Source organism: Mustela nivalis (genome assembly GCF_964662115.1).
Source record: "Mustela nivalis genome assembly, chromosome: 12".
Classification (NCBI taxonomy): domain Eukaryota; kingdom Metazoa; phylum Chordata; class Mammalia; order Carnivora; family Mustelidae; genus Mustela; species Mustela nivalis.
The window spans coordinates 88,472,221-88,495,377 of NC_139031.1; the positions used below are offsets into that span (position 1 = coordinate 88,472,221).

At 35.2% G+C, this 23,157-nt stretch overlaps 1 gene segment (V, D, J or C); it reads left to right on the forward strand.

Annotated features, from left to right (window-relative positions):
* The first annotated feature begins 655 nt into the window (after positions 1-655).
* LOC309844796 (T-cell receptor gamma chain C region C7.5-like) lies at positions 656-20,754 on the forward strand. The segment is given in 4 exons: positions 656-1,241; positions 6,479-6,805; positions 17,481-17,528; positions 20,177-20,754.
* The last annotated feature ends 2,403 nt before the right edge of the window (positions 20,755-23,157 follow it).

Below are 23,157 nucleotides of genomic sequence, written 5' to 3' on the forward strand. Positions count from 1 at the left end.
CCAATTAAAGAAGAGCCCCTGAAAAGAATCCTATAAGCTCAACCAATATTACCTGTAAGACTAACCAAATTCTGGTTAATCACAGATAAGAAAAACAACAGTCTTCTACCTGATAGTCAATAAGGTCCTCATGTCCCATAAAGCCCCCTGATATTGTGCCTACTGGAATCTCACAATATCAGAGGATGAGAAGGACTTGTAAGTAAACCTTCTCTATTATTAACCCTGAACACCTTTCTCACTTGAGCAACCACAGCAGACACTTTCCTGCTCTTAATCACAGGTCCATAAACTGTGGGAACAGGAAGCACCCTTTGAACATTCATAGCCCAATGCCCACACAGCAAATGGGATGTGGGAAAGCAGGGGTGGCAAATGTCTTGTCCAAAGCTAGTTAACCACAAAAGTAGGGCTACGCATGAATTTCTGAAGATCACAGAATAGCTTCCAAGAGGCTGCTTCTTTCAACATTTCAGAGAAATGGATTGTGCTTTCAAATTTGGGTTAAAATGGTATCTATTTTTTCATAGAAGATAGATTTCTACAAATTGATTCTTTCATTCCAGGGATAATATGTCATTACACAAATTATCTTCTCATTTTGATCATGTGGTAAAAAATCATTTTGCTGTAATTAAAGTAGCTGATTACAGAATGGAGAACATTGTTCACATTTCTCAAATATATTTCTATTGGTATATTTGCAGTGTAAATTACTGAAGAATTTCCCTCTTTAGAAATACAATCCCAAATTACTAACAGAGTAGGTCTGGTGAGAACACAAAGGCTTTTCCTTTGATGCACACTCTGAGCAATTTCACACAATTGTACACCTGGATATCAACCTCTTAATTCACTGAACACTTTCCTGGTAATGTAGATATGTAGTTGGTTGACCAGTTAATCCCAATCTCTCTCTCTCTCTCTCTCTCTTTTATTTTTGTTCTTAGTGTTTTTGTTGTCTATCAGCCCTTTTCAGTAATTATTGGCTTCTTGGAAAACAGACCCTTGGGTCAACTAAGCTCAGGTAAACTTATAAAATATCAGATGCTATGAAGCCTATATTCAAGGATTCCCCAGGAAACTCTGAAGATCAAATTTCCAGTACAAGGTTTCTTCCTGCTGGTCCTGCCATGAAGCTCAGGAGAAGGCTGATGTTTTTGTAGAACCTCTAACTAATGTGGTAACAGTCTGGGTCAAGAGATTTGCACAAGGAACTAAGCTCATAGTAACACCCCCAGGTAAGTAAATATATTTTTTAATTTTTTAAATTTATTTTCAGTGTAACAGTATTCAATGTTTTTGCACCACACCCAGTGCTCCATGCAATCCGTGCCCTCTCCAATACCCACCACCTAGCTGATAGATACTTTTTAGAAAAAAACAATGTAGGATCACCTCAGCATAGGGACAGCAATTTTGCTGTCCATATATAGGGATATATGGAAGAAAACTCTTTGCAAATTATTTATTTACATCCCTTCTTGAAAGCAGATTTATTATTTTTTTTAAATTTTTATAAACATATAATGTATTATTAGTCCCAGGGGACAAGCAGATTTTAATTCTACTTTTAGAAAATACACACACACACACACACACAAAATACACACACACAAAAACATATTCAGGTTTGAAATTAAAATTATTTTGAGAACTATGTTTATAAAACATTGGTGTGAGTTTATGGTTCAACACGCTTTTCTTGTAGTCACTCATGTAAGAAATACTTGTAAGTACCTCTAATATTAATAGGGCTCCTTTCTTAATGAATAGTGATTCTTTCTCAAATAACTTGAAATTTATATGATTGCTTTTGTGTCATCTTTTAGACCAGTGCAAAAAAAAAATCTTAGAGTAAATGACTATAGAACATCAATAATCCCACTTATTCTTATTACTGTAGCATCTTAGTGGAGAGGCTGGCACTAGTCAAAATTTTTGCTATTGTTAGTCTTATAATATTGCCTAAAGATGGTCTAGTTTAATGAATTTGTAAGCTAATTAAACCAATTCAGCTCCAGAACTCATAAAAAGAGTCTTCATGGTTTTAGGAGAGTTTCGCGTAGAAAAAAATTACAGACTGTGTATAATCATCTGTTAGCAAATAAATTTTGATTCACTTGTTATTGCTTTCTTAAAATTATAAAAATTATATATGTTCATTTGGAAAAAATTGGAAATGACAAAATTAAAATTTTATAGTGACAGTTATTACTGTTAACATTTTGGATTCCCATCCGTTCATATTATCAATGTAATAACAATCTCAAGTGAATGGTGCTAATAGTATATGAAATTAAATGCAAAAAGAGCGATTATAAAAATTGAGACATGATCAGTGATAAAGAATATCAATTTTTCAGAATTCAAATGACCACCCCCTGGATATCTTTATAAAATCAGGAGTACAGAAAAATATGTTAATTATTACCATCTAGTCTACAGATCAGTTCAGAACCAATGGTCTAATTTGTGGAATACTTCAATTTCTAAGACTCACTGTCACTTGCTTCTAAAAATGTTGAGAATGTAAAAAGCATTGTCTCAAATATTGTTAACCTGAATATAAGATGCTATCTCATGTTTTAATGAAAATATCCAGACATAAAGGAAAAAGAAAGGCTGTTTTGCAATTTGAATATATAAATTTATAGTAATATGGATAAAAGTCAAATAATTACTTGTCAATTTAATATCTTAATTAAATTATACCTACACAGTTTAAAACTATGTCAATATAAATACCAGTTGAGAAATACTGCCTTTTTTTACCCCTAATTTCATTAAAAATAGTTTTGTTCAGCACTTCATATCCATGTAAAACATCCAATTTGGAGCAAATTTCTGGATCGTCTCAGGGTCTGAGTGTCTGTTTAGGGATCCCCTTATAATGATGTCACTGGATAGTTTATTTGAATAGGAAACTACCCACTTATAAAATTTTTTAAAATGCATTTCTATTCCCTCTGGTATTCCATATTTTTTCAATGTAAGTATAACATGTAGAGATTTTTGTTCCAGGTAATATTTACCAAATCCATATTAAACTTCTTTACTGTCTTTACCAGCTCTACTTCTTATGTCAACGTTGAGTTTATTTCAGGTTGTTTGAGTATTTGAATATTGAGTATTGAATTGAATTGAGAATTGAATTTTGAGTATTGAATATTTCAGTATTGTTTGACCAAAGAAAAGCATTAGAAGAGCCTCTTTTAATATGAGAGGCTGAAACAAAAGGCAACTCCCATGTTGTGAGGGATAATATTGGGAATGAAAGCTTCACCTTATGCTCTGGCATTTCAGTGTGTTTGATTCCACATGCTTTGTGTCTGTATCTCAGCAGGATTTGTAAACATCTTCTGGTTTTCATGTCATCTTTGAGGTAGACCTTGCCAGTCAAGCTCTGCGGCAGAGAAGAAACAAGCTCTGGCGCACAAACTATTTATCATTTATTTATACTACCTATTTCCTAAATCTATTTGAGAAGACTTAAAATAAAACACACAGTAGAGTTCTGCCATGAACTAAAAATAGAAGATCTTAAGCACTGAGGAAAGCAGAAGAAAAAGAAAAAAGGCCTGTAGTTATCTATCAGGAAACAGAGTCAAATTTTGGGTTCAATGGTAGAGAAAACTGTGATGAAGTACATACTTTATATCACCTGTGAAAATGAAGCACACTGACTTTTCACATTTGTTATGTTTTTCCCACCATAAAATGAGAAAAGGACTTTAAAGTACAAGTCCCTTAGGAGGAATGTGAAGTGAAAGAGTGGGCATTGCCTTCCACATCCACTTTAAAAATTGAAGAAATGGTCTAAGAAAAGCACATTCTATGCTCCCACTATGTCGTTACTTTGGGCACCACGATATTTAATGTCATTCACAGATGGTGACCTTCAGCAGACCTGGTCAGACACCAACAAGTTTGACCTTCATGCTCATATTTATTAGAAAAAAGTTAAACATTTTAAATACAGTTAGAATTTTAAATAAAGTTAGAAATGTCATAAATTTGAAATTCTTATTCAAGTATGAATTAGCTTTATTTATTGCAGAAAAGAAAAATAACAAAAAAAAGAGAACGATTAAATCAACACTAATATATAGGTTTGAAATATCACACTTGCACTTGAAAATGTAGCTGACATTTAGTAAATTTATATAGAATTCATACTGCTGCATCTTAATAAAATATAAATAACTCAGACTATTTAACTCCAATGTATTTTGTGATTATTCCAATTAATGTATATAAGTGTTTTGAAGAGGCTTATGTATTTTGGAATATGCTTTCTACTTCATGAATCATAAAAATGATTTGGGCCTTAATATAATAATGTTTAAAAAAGAATGTTGAAGGAAAAACCATGTAATCTAATTACCTAAAATATAGACAATAACCATGCGTAATCAACGTCACTATTTTAATGTTCAGTTAATATTCCATTGAGAAAATTGTGGAAGTTCAAGATTCATTTTATCCTGGGGTGCTTGGGTGGCTCAATTATCTGAGTGACTGCTTTCAGCTCAGGTCATGATCCTGGAGTCCCATTATAAACTCCCTCACTGGGCTTCCTGTTCAGGGAGGAGTCTGCTTCTTCCCCTTCCCCTTCCCCTCTTATGCACTCTCTCTCTCCCTCTCTCACTCTCTCTCTCTCAAATAAATAAATGAAATCTTAAACAACAACAACAAGATTCATTTTTTCCTGGAAAGAATAAAGTAATAATCTAACAAAGGGAAAGGACAGGAGGAAAAACAGTGTTTAACTTTCTAGAAAGTTCTCATTCATCATTTGATTTTCAATTTCTTGACTATAATGAATCAGAAGTGTTCCCATAAAAAATACAAATTTTCTGAGATGTAAATTGGATTCCTTAATATATTGACCAGAGACTAATACTATGTAAATAACATAAAATGGAAAAATTAATCTCATTTAACTAACATGCTTTCTAAATTAAAAACAAAGTATATGGTTGGAAAATATGCAGTGTCCTACTATTATAATATATATTATATTTAATATATATAAAATCATATATTTTATTATATATAAATATATATTATGTTATATTTATATATTGTATATTTATATACTGTATGTATTTGTATGTACATATATATAATTATACATAATATATACACATATATATACATGATATTTATACATATATATCATTATAATATAATATAATGTATATATAATGATATATAATGTATATTGTGTAGTGTATATATTATGTATATAATATAATATAATTTATATGTACATATATACATTTATTGTATATAAATTTTATATGTATATGTATAATTTGTATATGTATATAAATGTATATATGTACATACATTTATATGTATATACATATAAATTATATTATATTATATACATAATATATATTATATATGTAATTATAGATGTATAATTACATATATAATATAATATATATATTATATATATCTATTATGTATAGATGTATAGTTACATATATAATATATATGTATATATATTATATATATTATAATTTATAATTATATAAAATAATTATATAATATATATAAATATATTATATAAAAATATAATATATAAATATATAATATAAATAATTATATAAAATATAATATATATAATATTATATAATATAATTATATATTATATATGTAATTATAGATGTATAATTACATATATAAAAATGTTGTATTATATTTATATATATTATGTATATAATATAATATAATTAATATATTATATTTATGTTTATATATTATATTTATATTTATATATTGTATATTTAAATACTGTCACTTTGCTACTAAATTCAAGGTATTGCAAATATTTGGGAGGAACAGTTTTGAACATTGTCCTACTCAAAATCCTGGAATGGTTCAGATGTGTGATTGAGATGTTTTATAAAATCAGGAATAAAGTAGAAGACATCCATTACTTTACAAGTGGGTTTGGCTCAGGTAATGATCCCAGGTTCCTGGAATCAAGCCCCATGTCTTTGATCAGTGGGGAGTCTGCTTATCCCTCTCCAGCTTCCCCATGCTTGTTTTTCCTCTCTCATTAACTCTCTGTCATAAATAAATGGAATCTTAAAAAAAAAATTAAAAAGGAAGTGGGTTTGGAATCCATATTTGAAGATTTGAAGGTCAACTTGATAGATTGTCAAATATACATTATAGTAGTTCCATTCAAAATGTGAGTGTGTATTGTTTCAAAAATTCTCATATTTTAATCCAGATTCTGCCATTTAATAGTTGTTATTTGAGCAAGCTACATGACTTCTTGTAACTATCTCTCATTAAAAATGAAAACAGTCAGTACCTCATAACCCATTGTGGATGAAAGGCCTGAGATAAGCACTAATTCTATGGCAAATTTCTTTCATTTCACTGTGAGGTGGTTCCAAACCACATGATGTTTGTGTTAATTTAATAAGGTTTTAATTGCTATTCCATTTCCCCACAGATAGAAACCTTGATGCAGCCATTTTCCCCAAGCCTACAATATTTTTTCCTTCAATTGCTGAAAGAAGACTCCATAAGTCTGGAACATATCTTTGTCTTCTTGAGGATTTTTTCCCTGATGTTATTAAGATAGATTGGAAAGAAAAGGATAAAACAATTCTGACATCCCAGCAGGGAGACACCATGAAGACTAAGGACACATACATGAAATTCAGCTGGCTGACTGTGACTGAAGCGTCAATGGATAAAGAACACAAATGTATCATTGAACATGAGATGAATAAAGGAAAAGCTGTTCAAGAGATTCTATTTTCTTCCCATATAAAAGGTATGTACATGTATGTATGTATGTATGTGTATGTGTGTGTGTATATATATATATATATATATATATATATATATATATATACTGGTACTCTTTTCTTTAAAGGAAATACCCCACTTCCCTGCCAAGTATTAATGAAAACAAACAAATAAAAGTCTTTCTAAATGTTGGTATCTTAAATGGTAGTATGAATGTCTTGCTATTTCCCCATAGAACTGAAAGAGGATGGGCTTTGGAACATACAAAGAAAAAGACAAATTCACTTAGCTTTTCTTGCCTCAGTTTCATCATCCAATATAAAGGTCACAATAATGTTTTTTAGGGCCATCGTATAGAATAAATGAAAAAATACAAATGAAAGCACCTACCAACCTCGCACCAAGAAATGCTCTGAAGAGAGTCCACTTTTGATTATCTTACTTGATCAGGAAATGAAAACAATTATATGCCTGTCAGGAATGTTCTACTCAGCAATCAGAGTCCTTCTCCCTTCAGTATTGCTCTACTCAAAGTATAACCCTGATCGGGCTGTGATCAGTAATTTGTTAAGATTTAGAAGTCAAGTCCTGGCATTAACATCACAGGCCAAAGCCCCAGAGGGCCCATGAGAAAGAACCAGTTTGCACTTTCCCCTGTGGTTCACAAGTCCTTGGGAAGCAGTAGGAAACAAGCCCACAAAACATACAAAGACCGTTGCATTGTGCAACTCTGAGTTGTTGAATTAAACCTTTATCCTCTTGGATCTTCAGTGATTCCATTGATCAAATTTATATTAAATACTGATATACCTTTCCTTTTTCCTGGCATGTGATGAAAAGGAAGCACAATAATGTCAGTTAAAATGCTTGGTTTTGAAAACACAACATGGATACATTTATTCATATTTTTATTGTATTTATGTATATTCTTCCCTAAAATAACTAAAGTAAGATTCCAAACAGTCTGAATTATTTTTGTTTCTACAGCTAAGATAAAGAAAGGAGGCAAATAAGCTAAGCATAACTTTAATGTAACCACTGGGCTGAAGTCCTTTAGGTGTCGATTTTTATACTGATCAATGTAAAAATATACTATAGTAACATTCCATGGTGATGATCATAGAAAAGGGAGAAGTTCTTCTTTATGGTGTGTTTTACTTGGGAATTAACTTCTGAAAGGATAGTCAACCAAGGTCTTCTCATAGCAAAGCTAGTGAAGGCATTTCTTTTAATGCCTTTCTTCAACAAATTTCTTTTTTTTTTTTAATTAACATACAACACATTATATGCTTCAGCGGTACAGGTCTACGATTCCTCAGTCTTACACATTCACAGCATTCAATGTAGCACTTACCCTCCCCAAAGACCACCACCCAGCTACTCCATCCCTATTACCCCCTTCCTTCCAGCAACCCTCAGTTTCTTTCCTGAGATTAAGAGTCTCATCTTATGGTCTGTCACCCTCTCTAATTTCATCTTGTTTCATTTTTCCCTCCCTTCCCCTATGATTCCTCATATCAGTGAGATCATATGATAATTCTCTTTCTCTGGATTATTTAGTTCGCTTAGCATTATAGCCTCTAGTTCCATACATGTCCTCGTAAATGTCAAGATTTCAGGGGTTTTTGATGGTTGGATAGTATTCCATTGTACATATATACCACATCTTTAACTATTCATTTGTTGTTGGACATCTAGGCTCTTTGTATATAATTTGGCTATTGTGGACATTGCTGCTATAAGCATCTTTGGATCACAACATTTGTATCTTTGGAGTAACTTCCCAGTAGTTGAATTGCAGGGTCATAGGGTGGCTCTATTTTCAACTTTTTGAGGAACTTCCATACTGTTTTCCAGAGTGGCTGCACGAGCTTGCATTCCCACCAGCAGTGTAGGAGGGTCCCCTTTCTCTGAATCCTTGCCAGCATCTGTCATTTCCTGACTTGTTAATTTTAGCCATTCTGACTGGTGTGAGGTGGTATCTCATTGTGGTTTTGATTTGTATTTCCCTGATGCCGAGTGATGGTGAGTACTTTTTCATGTGTCTGTTGGCTATCTGGATGTCTTCTTTGCAGAAATGTCTGTTTATGTCCTCTGCCCATTTCTTGATTGGACTATTTGCTCTTTGGGTGTTGAGTTTGATAAGTTCTTTATAGATTTGGGATACTAGCCCTTTATCTGATATGTCAGTTGCAAATATCTTCTACCATTCTGTCAGTTGTCTTTTGGTTTTGTTGACAGTTTCCTTTGCTGTGCAAAGGATTTTGATCTTGATGAAGTCCCAATAGTTCATTTTTGCCCTTGCTTCCCTTGCCTTTGGCGATGTTTCTAGGAAGAAGTTGCTGCGGCTGAGGTCAAAAAGGTTCCTGCCTGTGTTCTCCTCAAGGATTTTGATGGATTTCTTTCTCACATTAAGGTCTTTTATCCATTTGGAGTCTATTTTTTGGGTGTGGTGCAAGAAAATGGTACAGTTTCCTTTTTTTGCATGTGGCTGTTTAATTTTCCCAACACCATTTGTTGAAGAAACTGTCTTTTTTTCCATTGGACATTCTTTCCTGCTTTGTTGAACATTAGTTGACCAGAGAGTTGAGGGTCTATTTCTGGGCATTCTATTCTGTTCCACTGATCTGTGTCTGTTTTTGTGCCAGTACCATGCTGTCTTGATTATGACAGCTTTGTAATAGAGTTTGAAGTCTGGAATTGTGATGCCACAAACTTTGGCTTTCTTTTTCAACATTCCTCTGGCTATCCGGGGTCTTTTCTGCTTCCATATAAGTTTTAGGATTATTTGTTCAATTTCTTTGAAAAAAGTTGATGGTATTTTAATAAGGTTTGCATTAAATGTGTAGATTGTTTTAGGTAGCATAGACATTTTCATAATATTTGTTCTTCTAATCCATGAGCATGGAATGTTTTTCCATTTCTTTATGTCTTCCTCAATTTCTTTCATGAGTACTCTATAAGAGTTTTCTGAGTCTAGATTCTTTGGTTAGGTTTATTCCTAGGTATCTTGTGTTTTTGGGTGGAATTGCAAGTGGGATCAACTCCTTAATTTCTCTTTCTTCTGTCTTGTTCGTGTACAGAAATGCAATTGATTTTATATTATGACACTTTACTGAATTCCTATATGAGTTCTAGCAGTTTTGGGGTGGAGTCTTCTGGGTTTTCTACATAAAGTATCATATCATCTGCAAAGAGTGAGATTTCTTTGCCAATTCGGATGCCTTTTACTTCTTTTTGATGTCTGATTGCTGAGGCCACGACTTTTAGTTATATGTTGAATAGCAGTGGTGATAGTGGATAGCCCTGCTGTGTTCCTGGGCTTAGGCTTTCAGTTTTTGTCCATTGAGAATGATATTCATTGTGAGTTCTCATAGATGGCTATTACAATATTGAGGTATATACCCTCTACCCCTACACTGCGAAGGGTATTGATCAAGACAGTATGCTGTACTTTGTCAAATGCTTTTTCAGCATCTATTGAGAGCATCCTATGGTTCTTGTTCTTTATTTTATTAATGTATTGTATCACATTGAGTGATTTGTGGATGTTGAACCAAACTTGCAGTCCAAGAATAAATCTCACTTGGTCGTGATGAATAAGGCTTTTTAATGTACCATTAGGTCCTATTGGCTAGCATTTTGCTGAGGATATTTGCATTCGTCATGAATATTGGTCTGTAATTCTCCTTTTTGATGGGGTCTTTGGTTTTGGGATCAAGGTAATTCTGGCCTCCTAAAATGAGTTTGGAAGTTTTCCTTCCATTTCTATTTTTTGGGACAAGAATGGCTATTGGTTCTTCTTTAAATGTATGGTAGAATTCCCCCTGGAAAGCCATCTAGCCCAGGGATCTTTTTGGTTAGGAGACTTTTTATTACTGCTTGAATATCCTTACTGGTTATGGGTCTGTTCAGGATTTCTCTTTCTTCCTGGTTCAGTTTTGGTAGTTTAGAAGTCTCTAGGAATTCATCCATTTCTTCCAGATTGTCTAATTTGCTAGTGTATAATTAATTGCTCATAATGTGCTCTTATAGTTGTTTGTATTTCTTTGGTGTTGATTGTGATCTCTCCTCTTTCATTCATGATTTTATTAATTTGGGTCCTTTCTCTTTTCTTTTTGATAAGTCTAGCCAGGTGTTTATCTATCTTAATAATTCTTTCAAGAAGCCAGCTCCTAGTTTCATTGATCTGTCCTATTGTTCTTTTGGTTTCTATTTCATTGTTTTCTGTTCTGATCTTTATTTATCTTCTCCTCCTGGGCTTAGACTTTATTTTCTGTTCTTTCTCCAGCTGCTTTAGGTGTAGGGTTAGGTTGTATATTTGAGACCTTTCTTGTTTCTTAAGAAAGACTTGCATTGCATATACCCTCCTCTCAGGACCACCTTTGCTATGTCCCAAAGATTTTGAACAGGATGCTCTTTAGCTTTCATGTATTTGAGTTCTTTCCAACCTTCTTTTTGTAGTTTAGTTCTAGTTTCAAAGCATTGTGGTCTGAAAATATGCAGGGACTAATCCCAATTTTTTGGTACTGGTTGAGACCAGATTTGTGATCTAGGATGTGATCTATTCTGGAGAATGTTCCATGTGCACTAGAGAAGAATATGTGTTCTGTTGCTTTGGGATGGAATGTTCTGAATATATCTGTGATGTCCATCTGGTCCAATGTGTCATTTAAAGCCTTTATCTCCTTGTCGATCTTTGCTTAGAGGATCTGTCCATTTCAGTCAAGGGGGTATTATAATCCCCTACTATTATTGTATTGCTGTCGATGTGTTTCTTTAATTTCATTATTAAGTGGTTTATATATTTGGCTGCTCCCATATTAGGGGTACAGATATTTTAAATTTTTAAATCTTCTTGTTGGACAGACCCTTTAAGTATGATATAGTGTCCTTCCTCATCTCTTTTTATAGTCTTTGGCTTAAAATATAATTTATCTCATACAAGGATTGCCACCCCAGTTCCTTTTGATGTCCATTAATATGGTAAGTTATTTTTCACCCCCTCACTTTAAATCTGGAGGTGTCTTTGGGTCTAAAATGAGTTTCTTGCAGACAGCATATCGATAGCTCTTGTTTTATTATCTATTCTGATGTACTGTGTCTTTTAATGGGGGCATTTAGTAATGAGTAACTCAATGTAATTGAGTTACCCTCAATGTAATTGAGGTAACTATTGAGAGATATGAATTTAGTGCCATTGTATTGCCTGTTGGGTGACTGTTACTGTATAATGTCTCTGTTCTTTTCTGGCCTGTTACTTTTAGGGTCTCTATTTGCTTAGAGAACTCTTTTCAATATTTCCTGTAGGCTTGGTTTGGTATTTGCAAATTATTTTAGTTTTTGTTTGCCCTGAAAGCTTTTTATTTCTCCTTCTATTTTCAATGAGAGCCTCACTGGGTATAGTATTCTTGGTTGCATATTTTTCTCATTTGGTGCTCTAAATACATCATGCTAGTCCTTTCTGGTGTGCCAGGTCTCTGTCAATAGTTCTGTTGCTAATCTAATATTTCTACCACTGTAGGCTACAGACCTCTTGTCATGATCTGCTTTCAGAATTTTCTCTTTGTCTCTGAGACTTTAAGTTTTAATATTAGATGACAGAGTGTGGACCTATTTTTATTGATTTTGAGGGGGGTTCTCTGTGCCTCCTGGACTTGATGCCTGTTTCCTTCCCCAAATTAGGGAGGTTATCTGCTATAATTTGCTCCAATATAGCTTTTGGCCCACCCTTTTTTCTTCTTCTGGGATCCTAATTATTCTAGTATTGTTTTGTCGTATGGTATCATTTATCCCTTGAGTTCTCCCTTTGAGATTCCATAGTTGTTTCACTCTCTTTTCCTCAGTTTCTTTATTCTCCACCATTTGGTCTTATATTTCACTAATTCTCTCTTCTGCCTCATTTGTCCCAGCAGTAATAGCCTCCATTTTTTTATAATTTTTAATTTTTTATAAACATATATTTTTATCCCCAGGGGTACAGGTCTGTGAATCACCAGGTTTACACACTTCACAGCACTCACCAAAGCACATACCCTCCCCAATGTCCATAATCCCCCTCCCCCCAGCAACCCTCAGTTTGTTTTGTGAGATTAAGAGTCACTTATGGTTTGTCTCCCTCCCAATCCCATCTTGTTTCTTTTATTCTTCTCCTACCCACTTAAGCCCCCATGTTGCATCACCACTTCCTCATATCAGGGAGATCATATGATAGTTGTCTTTCTCTGCTTGACTTATTTCGCTAAGCATGATACGTTCTAGTTCCATCCATGTTGTCACAAATGGCAAGATTTCATTTCTTTTGATGGCTGCATAGTATTCCATTGTGTATATATACCACATCTTCTTGATCCAATCATCTGTTGATGGACATCTAGGTTCTTTCCATAGTTTGGCTATTGTAGACATTGCTGCTATAAACATTCGGGTACACGTGCCCCTTTGGATCACTACATTTGTATCTTTAGGGTAAATACCCAATAGTGCAATTGCTGGGTCATAGGGAAGTTCTATTTTCAACATTTTGAGGAACCTCCAGGCTGTTTTCCAGAGAGGTTGCACCAGCTTGCATTCCCACCAACAGTGTAGGAGGGTTCCCCTTTCTCCACATCCTCGCCAGCATCTGTCATTTCCTGACTTGTTGATTTTAGCCATTCTGACTGGTGTGAGGTGATATCTCATTGTGGTTTTGATTTGTATTTCCCTGATGCCGAGTGATATGGAGCACTTTTTCATGTATCTGTTGGCCATCTGGATGTCTTCTTTGCAGAAATGTCTGTTCATGTCCTCTGCCCATTTCTTGATTGGATTATTTGTTCTTTGGGTGTTGAGTTTGCTAAGTTCTTTATAGATTTGGGACACTAGTCCTTTATCTGATATGTCGTTTGCAAATATCTTCTCCCATTCTGTCAGTTGTCTTTTGATTTTGTTAACTGTTTCCTTTGCTGTGCAAAAGCTTTTGATCTTGATGAAATCCCAATAGTTCATTTTTGCCCTGCTTCCCTTGCTTTTGGCGTTGTTCCTAGGAAGATGTTGCTGCAGCTGAGGTCTAAGAGGTTGCTGCCTGTGTTCTCCTCAAGGATTTTGAATAGCCTCCATTTTTTATTGCACCTCATTAATAGCTTTTTAAAATTTTAACTTGGTTGTATTCGTTCTTTTATTTTCTAATAAAGGAACTCTCTAATATTTTCTATGCTTTTTTCAAGCCCAGCTAGCATCTTTAGAATCATCATGCTGAACTGTAGTTCTGACATCTTACTAATGTCCATATTGATTAGGTCTAGCAGTCAGTTCTGCCTCTTATCCTTTTTTTTTTTTTTTGAGGTGAGTTTTTCTGTCTTGTCATTTTGTCCAGAGAAAAATAGATGAATGAGAGAACAAAATGCCAAAAAGGTAACAATGAACCCAGAAGAATATACACTAACCAAATCAGAAGATACCATCTATAAAATGGTCACTTTCTGTTCATAGAATTGTTACTATTCTCTTTGATCTCCTTTTTAAAGTTTGTAGGTGTTCAGAATGGTTTGATAACTATTTAGCTGATTTCCTTGGACCAGAAGAAATTTAGATCTCCTACTCCTCTGCCATCTTGCTCCTCCCTCCCTTCCTCAGTATATTTCTAATGCTAATGCTCATAAGTTTTTTGTTTGTTGTTTTTGGGTTTTTTTGATGAAATATATAAAACATGGAAACACAAAACAGGGAAGGAATTTTGAAGAGAGATAAAACTAGTCTGGTCCAAGTTTTCAACCAACATTGATTAAGAATGTGAAACTAGAATACACATAAATTTAATTTGAAAAATTATTACCTGACTGTTTAAACCTCAATAAATGGTGGTAAGTGATTTATATTTATTTTTTAATGAGCAAAGTCACTGTATGGAAAAGAAAGATGATTTCAAGACACTCAAAAACCAGTTCTTGAGGATATTTTAACATCTAAACACGATTATGTAAATATTTCTGTTCTTGAGATTTACACAAAAGCCTATAGCTCAGATTCATTTTTTTTTTATTTTTTATTTTTTATAAACATATATTTTTATCCCCAGGGGTACAGGTCTGTGATAGATTTTTTTTTAAATTTTTTATTTTTTATAAACATATATTTTTATCCCCAGAGGTACACAGATTCATTTTTTTAAAGCATACCAAAATAAGATTATGTGAAGTGAGTAATTTCCACAACAGAATGATATCTGGAGAGAACACATCAAGGAGAAAAATAATGAACATGCTAAGACTCTCTTCCTCCATCCAACAGTCAATCATACTTTTTTTTTTTTTTATGTTCAGTTGGCCAACATATAGTACATCATTAGATTTTGATGTAGTATTCAATGATTCACTAGTTGCATAGAACACTCAGTGCTCATCGTCAACATGTGCCCTCCTTGATACCCATCATCCAGCTATCCCATCCTTCTACCCTTCTTCTCTGAAACCCTAAATTTGTTTCCCAGAGTCCAGAGTCTCTCATGGTTTGTCTCCCTCTCTTATCTCTACAAGCAAATAATCTCGTCAATGACCTTTTTAAGGAAGTTTGGTTTTGTATGCATATCAGGTTTTTGTTTTTGTTTATGTTCTTGTTTTTGTTTTTATTTTTTATTTATTTTCAGCATAACAGTATTCATTATTTTTGCACCACACCCAGTGCTCCATGCAATCCATGCCCTCTATAATACCCACCACCTGGTACCCCAACCTCCCACCCCCGCCCCTTCAAAACCCTCAGATTGTTTTTCAGAGTTCATAGTCTCTCATGGCTCACCTCCCTTTCCAATTTCCCTGAACTCCCTTCTCCTCTTTAACTCCCCATGTCCTCCATGCTATTTGTTATGCTCCACAAATAAGTGAAACCATATGATAATTGACTCTCTCTGCTTGACTTATTTCACTCAGCATAATCTCTTTCAGTCCCATCCATGTTGATACAAAAGTTGGGTACTCATTCTTTCTGATGGTGGCATAATACTCCGTAGTGTGTATGAACCACATCATCCTTATCCATTCATCCGTTGAAGGGCATCTTGGTTCTTTCCACAGTTTGGTGACTGTGGCCATTGCTGCTATAAACATTGGGGTACAGATGGCCCTTCTTTTCACAACATCTGTATCTTTGGGGTAAATACCCAGAAATGCAATTGCAGGGTCATAGAGAAGTTCTATTTTTAATTTCTTGAGGAATCTCCACACTGTTCCCCAAAGTGGCTGCACCAACTTGCATTCCCACCAACAGTGGAAGAGGGTTCCCCTTTCTCCACATCCCCTCCAACACATGTTGTTTCCTGTCTTGCTAATTTTGGCCATTCTAACTGGTGTAAGGTGGTATCTCAATGTGGTTTTAATTTGAATCTCCCTGATGGCTAGTGATGATGAACATTTTTTCATGTGTCTGAGAGCCATTTGTTTGTCTTTATTGGAGAAGTCTCTGTTCATATCTTCTGCCCATCTTCTGATGTTATGTGTCTGTTTTGTGTGTGTTGAGTTTGAGGAGTTCTTTATAGATCCTGGATATCAACCTTTTGTCTGTACTGTAATTTGCAAATATCTTCTCCCATTCCATGGGTTGCCTCTTTGTTTTTATTTTTGTGAGTTTTTTTTTTTTTTACACTATAAAGTGTTACAACCCTCACCTCAGTTATATATTCAGAAAATCTATGATTATTCCTTGTCCAGTCTTTCTGTCCCTGGAAAGAAGCACACTGAAATGCTGAACTTCTGTAATAAAAAGATCATTTTCTATGAGTAAGTATGATAGGAGAAGAGATAAAGCCTGAGATAATGCCTCCACTATGGTGGAGTCATATGAATTTCTATGGATTGTTTTACAAGGTACTTTCCACATGTTCTAGCTTATCTAAACCCTCATAATGAAATGTTGAGTGCTGGCTCTGCCAATCACTGGTATGACTCCCAGCAAGTTATTTAGACTTTCTAAACCTCATTTCTTCATGGCTAACATGAATACAGCTCACATCAGTGTCATGACCTAATATATGTGAATCTTTCACATACTTCCTGGCACAGTAATAATCATTCAATAGGTATTGGCTTTCATTATTATTATTGTCATGTCCACAAATACCACCACTCCAAAAAATCATGTGCATGAGTTGGGGATATTGGAACATGTGTGCTTTGGAAAGGTGGGGCCTCTTTCCTTTGCTTAGATGGGGAATTTACCTATTCCAAACTCCTCCCAAAATGTAATATTCTGCTGTGCATTCTAGGGTTGGATGAATTCTTTTTGGTAACAACCCTTCATGTTAGCAGTGGGTGCTGAGCAATGTATAGCAGCCACTGTTTCAGTTATTTTTTTCCATTTAACAAGAATTTATAGAACACCTACTGTGTAGCAAGCACTGTGCTGAGAGCTATGAGCACAGAGGGAAAACAAGATAGTCCTAGACATTAAGTTGTGAGAAAATAAGGAAAAATGCATCATTCATGCACTTCAACATCTTCATATGCAGAAATACAATAAATTAATTGGTCTACTAGCTTACACAAACTCAAAACAATCAGTTCTGGAATTGTGGGGCTCATATTAGTAATGGCTCTCTCCTCTCTGTTTACATATTCTATCATCTACCTATCTATTTATATACCATCCATCTATCCATCCACAAAACGGACAACATATCAAATAATGAATATAAACAATTTAATAATACTTGTCTTTATTTCTTTTAGAGCTTTCTGCTATTACATCTAGAAAATCTTCCTTGAAAGATGAAACTGGTAAGTTTTTGTCTATGTTTGCTCTTAGTTATGCTATAGCATTTTTTCTTCCTGATCAACTTAACTTATGAAATTCCCTGGCTTCAGGGAGACGCCTCAGAATGGCCGGATTTTGCAAAGTATACTGAGTTATATTTTAAGTCAATCCATTTCTCAGGAGTCATTTTAACACAGTAAACGCTGGTTTTGGTGTGAGAAGACAATAAATTAGGGGTACAGTGATGTACTATGAATTCTTTCTGCAATGGACTCTGTTCACTTCTGTGGCCTTTGTTTCTACTGACTGAGGAAAACATGATATCAAGTTGCTTCTGGATATTTTTAAGTTTTTGTTCTTGTTGGTGGTTAATAACATGAATTGACACTGTGAGTGTCTTATACAGGGGGCACTGTACTGCACATTACACTGTACTGTGTGTCCATGTTGTTCGATTCTCTTAATATTCACTGTGGAGGATTTTATCCCTATTTTACACAGTGTGGGGGGGGGCAAGGACCTAAAATTAATTCTGTCCCTTGTGCCATGCCACACAATGATCTGGGGCTTCAACCCAGACCTTCTTAATTGAGAGTTCAAATACTTACTAAGTTCTTATTCTTTCTCTAATTCCCAAAGCCAAGGCCCTGAGACAGGTCCACACATGGGAGAGGGGGTGTAAGTGCAGGGCTTCATGTACCACAGACTGGACATTAACCCCAGTCTTTTACTATTTAGTTTCATGAATGTGGGTACAGTAGTTACATTTTCTGGAAGGCAGGAATAACACAAATGATGTCTCACTCAGTTACTGAAGACATAAGGTCACATTTGTAGAATGTCTAGCATAAGGTATCTCATTTAGCTGTCACATTGTAAGTACTGGTTTCTGGTCCTTTCTACTACAAGAAGCTACAAGAAACTACAAGAAGCACTGGCTCTAGCCTTACTGATTTTCCCCCTCCATGTCCAATCTTGACCTCAGCTAACATATTACCTAACCAAAGGCAAGGAGCAATGAGCACGGCACCACTTGATGTCCTTTTCCACAGTAAGGGTTAATGATTCTTGAGTTCTGACTCTTTTGGAGATAAACACATAAAAAAAAAATTTCCAGGTGCTCCTGCATGGGTCAATCGGTTAAGGGTCTGCCTTCAGCTCAGGATATGATCCCAGGGTCTTGGAATTGAACCCCATTTTGGGCTCCCTGCTCAGTGGGGAGCCTGCTTCCCTCTGCAGTTCCCCCTGCCTGTGTTCTCTGGCTCTTTCTCTCTCTTTGGTAAAGTAAAATAAAATAAAATAAAAGTCTTAAAAAAAAGAGAGAGAGAAAGAAATGTCCAGATGAACAGACTCAAGACCCAACCTAGTGGTTCATTGAATGGCCAGTCTGGTCCACCATCATTGTCATTAATTTCTTGACATCATATATTGTCATTATTTCTTGACATCATATATTTCTTACAAAACCCCAAAGGATAAAAAATGCAATTATCATATAACATCATAGATACAATGAGGGTATTCAGGAAAGACAAGGGAGTGAGTTTGAGCTCTTAAAGTTGCAGAGAATTGGATTTGCCCCTTTCTTCAATTTTTTGTTTATTTTATTTTATTTTATTATTTCTTCAAGATTTTATTTAAATTTCAGTTATTTAATATAAGGGTAATATTAGGTTCAGGTGTACAATATGATTTAACACTTCCATACATTACCCTGTGCTCATCACAACTAATGCCCTCTTTACTAAAACCTCCCACCCATCCTACCTTGAACACAACCAAATTTGTACCCCTGATAGTAATCTCAGTAATGGCTAAGATGCTTCTAAATCAACAATTCATCTTTATATTTATGCTTAACTCTTTGTTGTTGAGGGTATTTATTACACGTAGAGGTATAGAAACACAGAGTAGGTAAGAATGTGTTCTTTTTTTAAGGTTTTATTTATTTATTTGGCAAAGAGAGAGAGATCAAGAGAGGGAACACAAGCAAGGGGAGTGGGAGAGGGAGAAGAGATCCCAGAAAGCTGGGATCAATCCTAGGGCCCTGGGGTCATTACTGAGCCAAAGGCAGATGCTTAATTACTGAATTACCCAACCTCCCCAAGAATGTGTCCTTGAACATTATGTTGCTGGGATTAAAATCTGGCTTGTGGTACTTACTAACTGTAGACATCAGGCAAATTAGTTCTCTGTTCTCAATTAATTTGTAAAATGGCAATGAAAATAATCCCCTAGGTTACTAAAAAATTAAGATTAAAGTTTTGCACACAAACCTCTCAAATTAATCTGTAGTTTAGATAGTGGTTAAAGCATATTAGTGATTATTATTACTTAGAGACATGGTGGGGATGAAGAAATGATAAAAGCTATTTTCACCAATTTTTTTCAGGTTGACTCATTCATCTAAGATATAACCTTACTTCCTAATACTTTGGAATATTCTTAGTGAACCTCTGATGTTGATTGAGTTTATCTGCAAGCTAGATTATGAGTTATTTGGTGGTGGTGGTAATGGTGGTGGTGCTGGTGATGTTGATGGTGTAGACATTTACTTCCAGGTTTTGCTGTTGTGGGGACATCAGAAATGTATAATATGACTCGTCTCCCATTAATAAGTTATAGCCCTTCAAAAGAACAGAAGGTAAAACTAATAAATGACCTATTTTAGACACCCTGCAGGTGCAGCTCATGAACACCTCTGCCTACTACACCTACCTTCTCCTCCTTTTCAAGAACCTGATCTACTTTGCCATCATTCTCTTCTATCTGCTTGGGATATCAGCACTCTGTGGCAATGGGAAGAGCTCCTAGCACATGGTGCCATCACGTGTCCACTTGTCTTCATTGGCTATTATTGCCTAAAGCATCATCTGAGTATATAATGGGGCATTCTAGATTTGGGTTATTTTGGTTCACATGTGTCTTTCTATTGTATCATTATTGAAGAATGATTTTACAAACAATTGGGCAAGCAGAAAAGTTCACTCTGCAGCAAGAACAACTTCTGCCATGACTTAAGTGTAGGGTCATGGGGTTATCCACAGGGGCTTCAACACTGCTCCCTCCTTAATGTCTGCCAGCTCCTCAGAGCCACCTGTGCCTCTAAGTTTAGCCAACACAGAGCTTCTAAGTGTATCTTCTGGGGCCCTTTAACCAGATAATTGCTTCAAAACCTTTTATTTTGCACATCTGGAAACTGAAATCTTTGCTTTCATAATAGGCACAATAAAAACAATCAAAAGTCTACTTCTGCATCTGTGTACTTTCATTTGGGGCAATCTGAGAGGCCAAGGTAAGGGAGAGCATGACAAACGAGCTTTCAAATTCAGGACTGGTTGTAATATTGGTCAATTTCACATTTCAAATCTTTCCCTGAGATAGTCTTTATGAAGCCTTCTTTGGGACACCCACCCCAGGGGTCCATAGCCAGTGAAGGTGCCCAAGTTATTTCTCCTTCAAAGGTGAGCAGATTCAGACCCACTTGGTTTGAAACATTCTGGTAGTGACAGTATAACATTGTTACATGACAGGCAGGTATGCTCAGACCCATGTTTCCTAATCTCACAAGAACCCCATTAGAGTCCCACTAACACTGAAAAAGTAGAGTAGTAGAGGAGTTAAGTGCATGAACTCTGAACCTGCCAAGTACCTGGGTTTAAATCTTGAGGCTATAGCTGTTTGAACTGTCTATGCTGCAAGTTTCTCATTTATAAAATGAAGATATGTTATACCCCATCTCCTGGAGTTGTGTAGAAGAGATAGTTAATTTTGTTGAATATATATGAATCTTCAACAACATTAGCATCTCCTATTGGCAGTTCTACTTTAGAAATAAGAGAAAACACACCTGCTTGCACACCCTTATTGTAGGAACTAAGATTTACGTGCAATACCATACCACTATTTACAACAGTCCCAAATTAAATCAAATGCCAATAAGGGGAGGTGAATCATGAGAGACTATGGACTCTGAAAAACAATCTGAGGGGGGGGTGGGAGGTTGGGGTACCAGGTGATGGGTATTATAGAGGGCACGGATTGCACGGAGAACTGGGTGTGGTGAAAAAATAATGAAGACTGTTTTTCTGAAAATAAATAAATCAATTCACTAAAAAAAATGCCCAATAAGAAACTAAAAAAATAAAATTAATGTATGATGGGCTAGTATGCATCTACACAAAAATATACATTGTTGAAGAAATGAAAAATTAATCAGAAAGTATTATTGAGGTAGTAGCAGGCTGATTCAGTTTAAAGAAAGAAAGACTTTTGATCTCAAGTTTTAAATTCTTAAGAATTTACATTCATTGTAAATTCATTGTAGAGATTACATAAATAAATAAAAACTAAAAAAAATTAGAGATTACATAAATAAATAAATTTTAAAAAGAGATTGTAGAGATTACATAAATAAATAAAAACTTTTAAAAAGGAAAGTATTATTGAAGAAATAGGCATGGCAGGGTCCTACTAAAATTTTTAGATTATACGTTCACATGGTTCCAAAATTTAAACACTCTAAAAATTGAACTACAAAATCTTACTCCAGCCACTGTCACTACCTGCCCACCACTTACAGGTCACATCTTTTGTTTCTTGCCCGTCCTTCCAGGTTTTATTTAGGCAAATATGAACTTAGATATTTTTTAAAAAATACGTATAGATCTAATTTTCTTCCTTCTAACACACAGGTAGAAATGACATACATTATCCTGCACTTCTCACTTATATACCCTTCTACTCTTTTTTTTTTTTTTAATTTTTTATAAACATATATTTTTATCCCCAGGGGTACAGGTCTGTGAATCACCAAGTTTACACACTTCACAGCACTCACCAAAGCACATACCCTCCCCAATGTCCATAATCCCACCCCCTTCTCCCAAACCCCCTCCCCCCAGCAACCCTCAGTTTGTTTTGTGAGATTAAGAGTCACTTATGGTTTGTCTCCCTCCCAATCCCATCTTCTTTCATTTATTCTTCTCTTACCCACTTAAGTCCATCAACAGATGAATGGATCAAGAAGATGTGGTATATATACACAATGGAATACTATGCAGCCATCAAAAGAAATGAAATCTTGCCATTTGCGACAACATGGATGGAGCGTATCATTCTTAGCAAAATAAGTCAAGCAGAGAAAGACAACTATCATACAAATGAATCTTTTTAAAGTAAAAGTTTTTATATACTGGAATAAAACAATGCCTCATTTAAAATTGGGAAGGATTTTCTGTTTATTTACAATCAGCCTCATTTCTGTGAAACAGGTTCTATTGGAAACCAAGTAGAGGTTCCCAAGTAGAGGACCCACCAGATACAAGAAAGTGGGAATTTAATTTTTTTCTACTCCTTGATTCTCAAGAATGTGATCAGACTCCTTTAGGACAAATGCCTGGCTTCTACTTAGAGATCTGGAACTGTTTCTGCATATGGAAATCATTGAGATACAAAAGGAAAACTAACAAAAGATAGAAAGCTGTGTGGAGCTGATGTCACTGCTGGGGTTCCTAGGCAGTGCCTCCTGTGGCTTCCAACTCCTTAGTACCCTCATTCCCCAACTGGACTTGGGCTGCCCAGGACTGGGAAATGCAGAGAGGGGGAGGTGCTGGAGACCAGTGTTGGTGGCAGGAGGGTGCTGGTGTGATG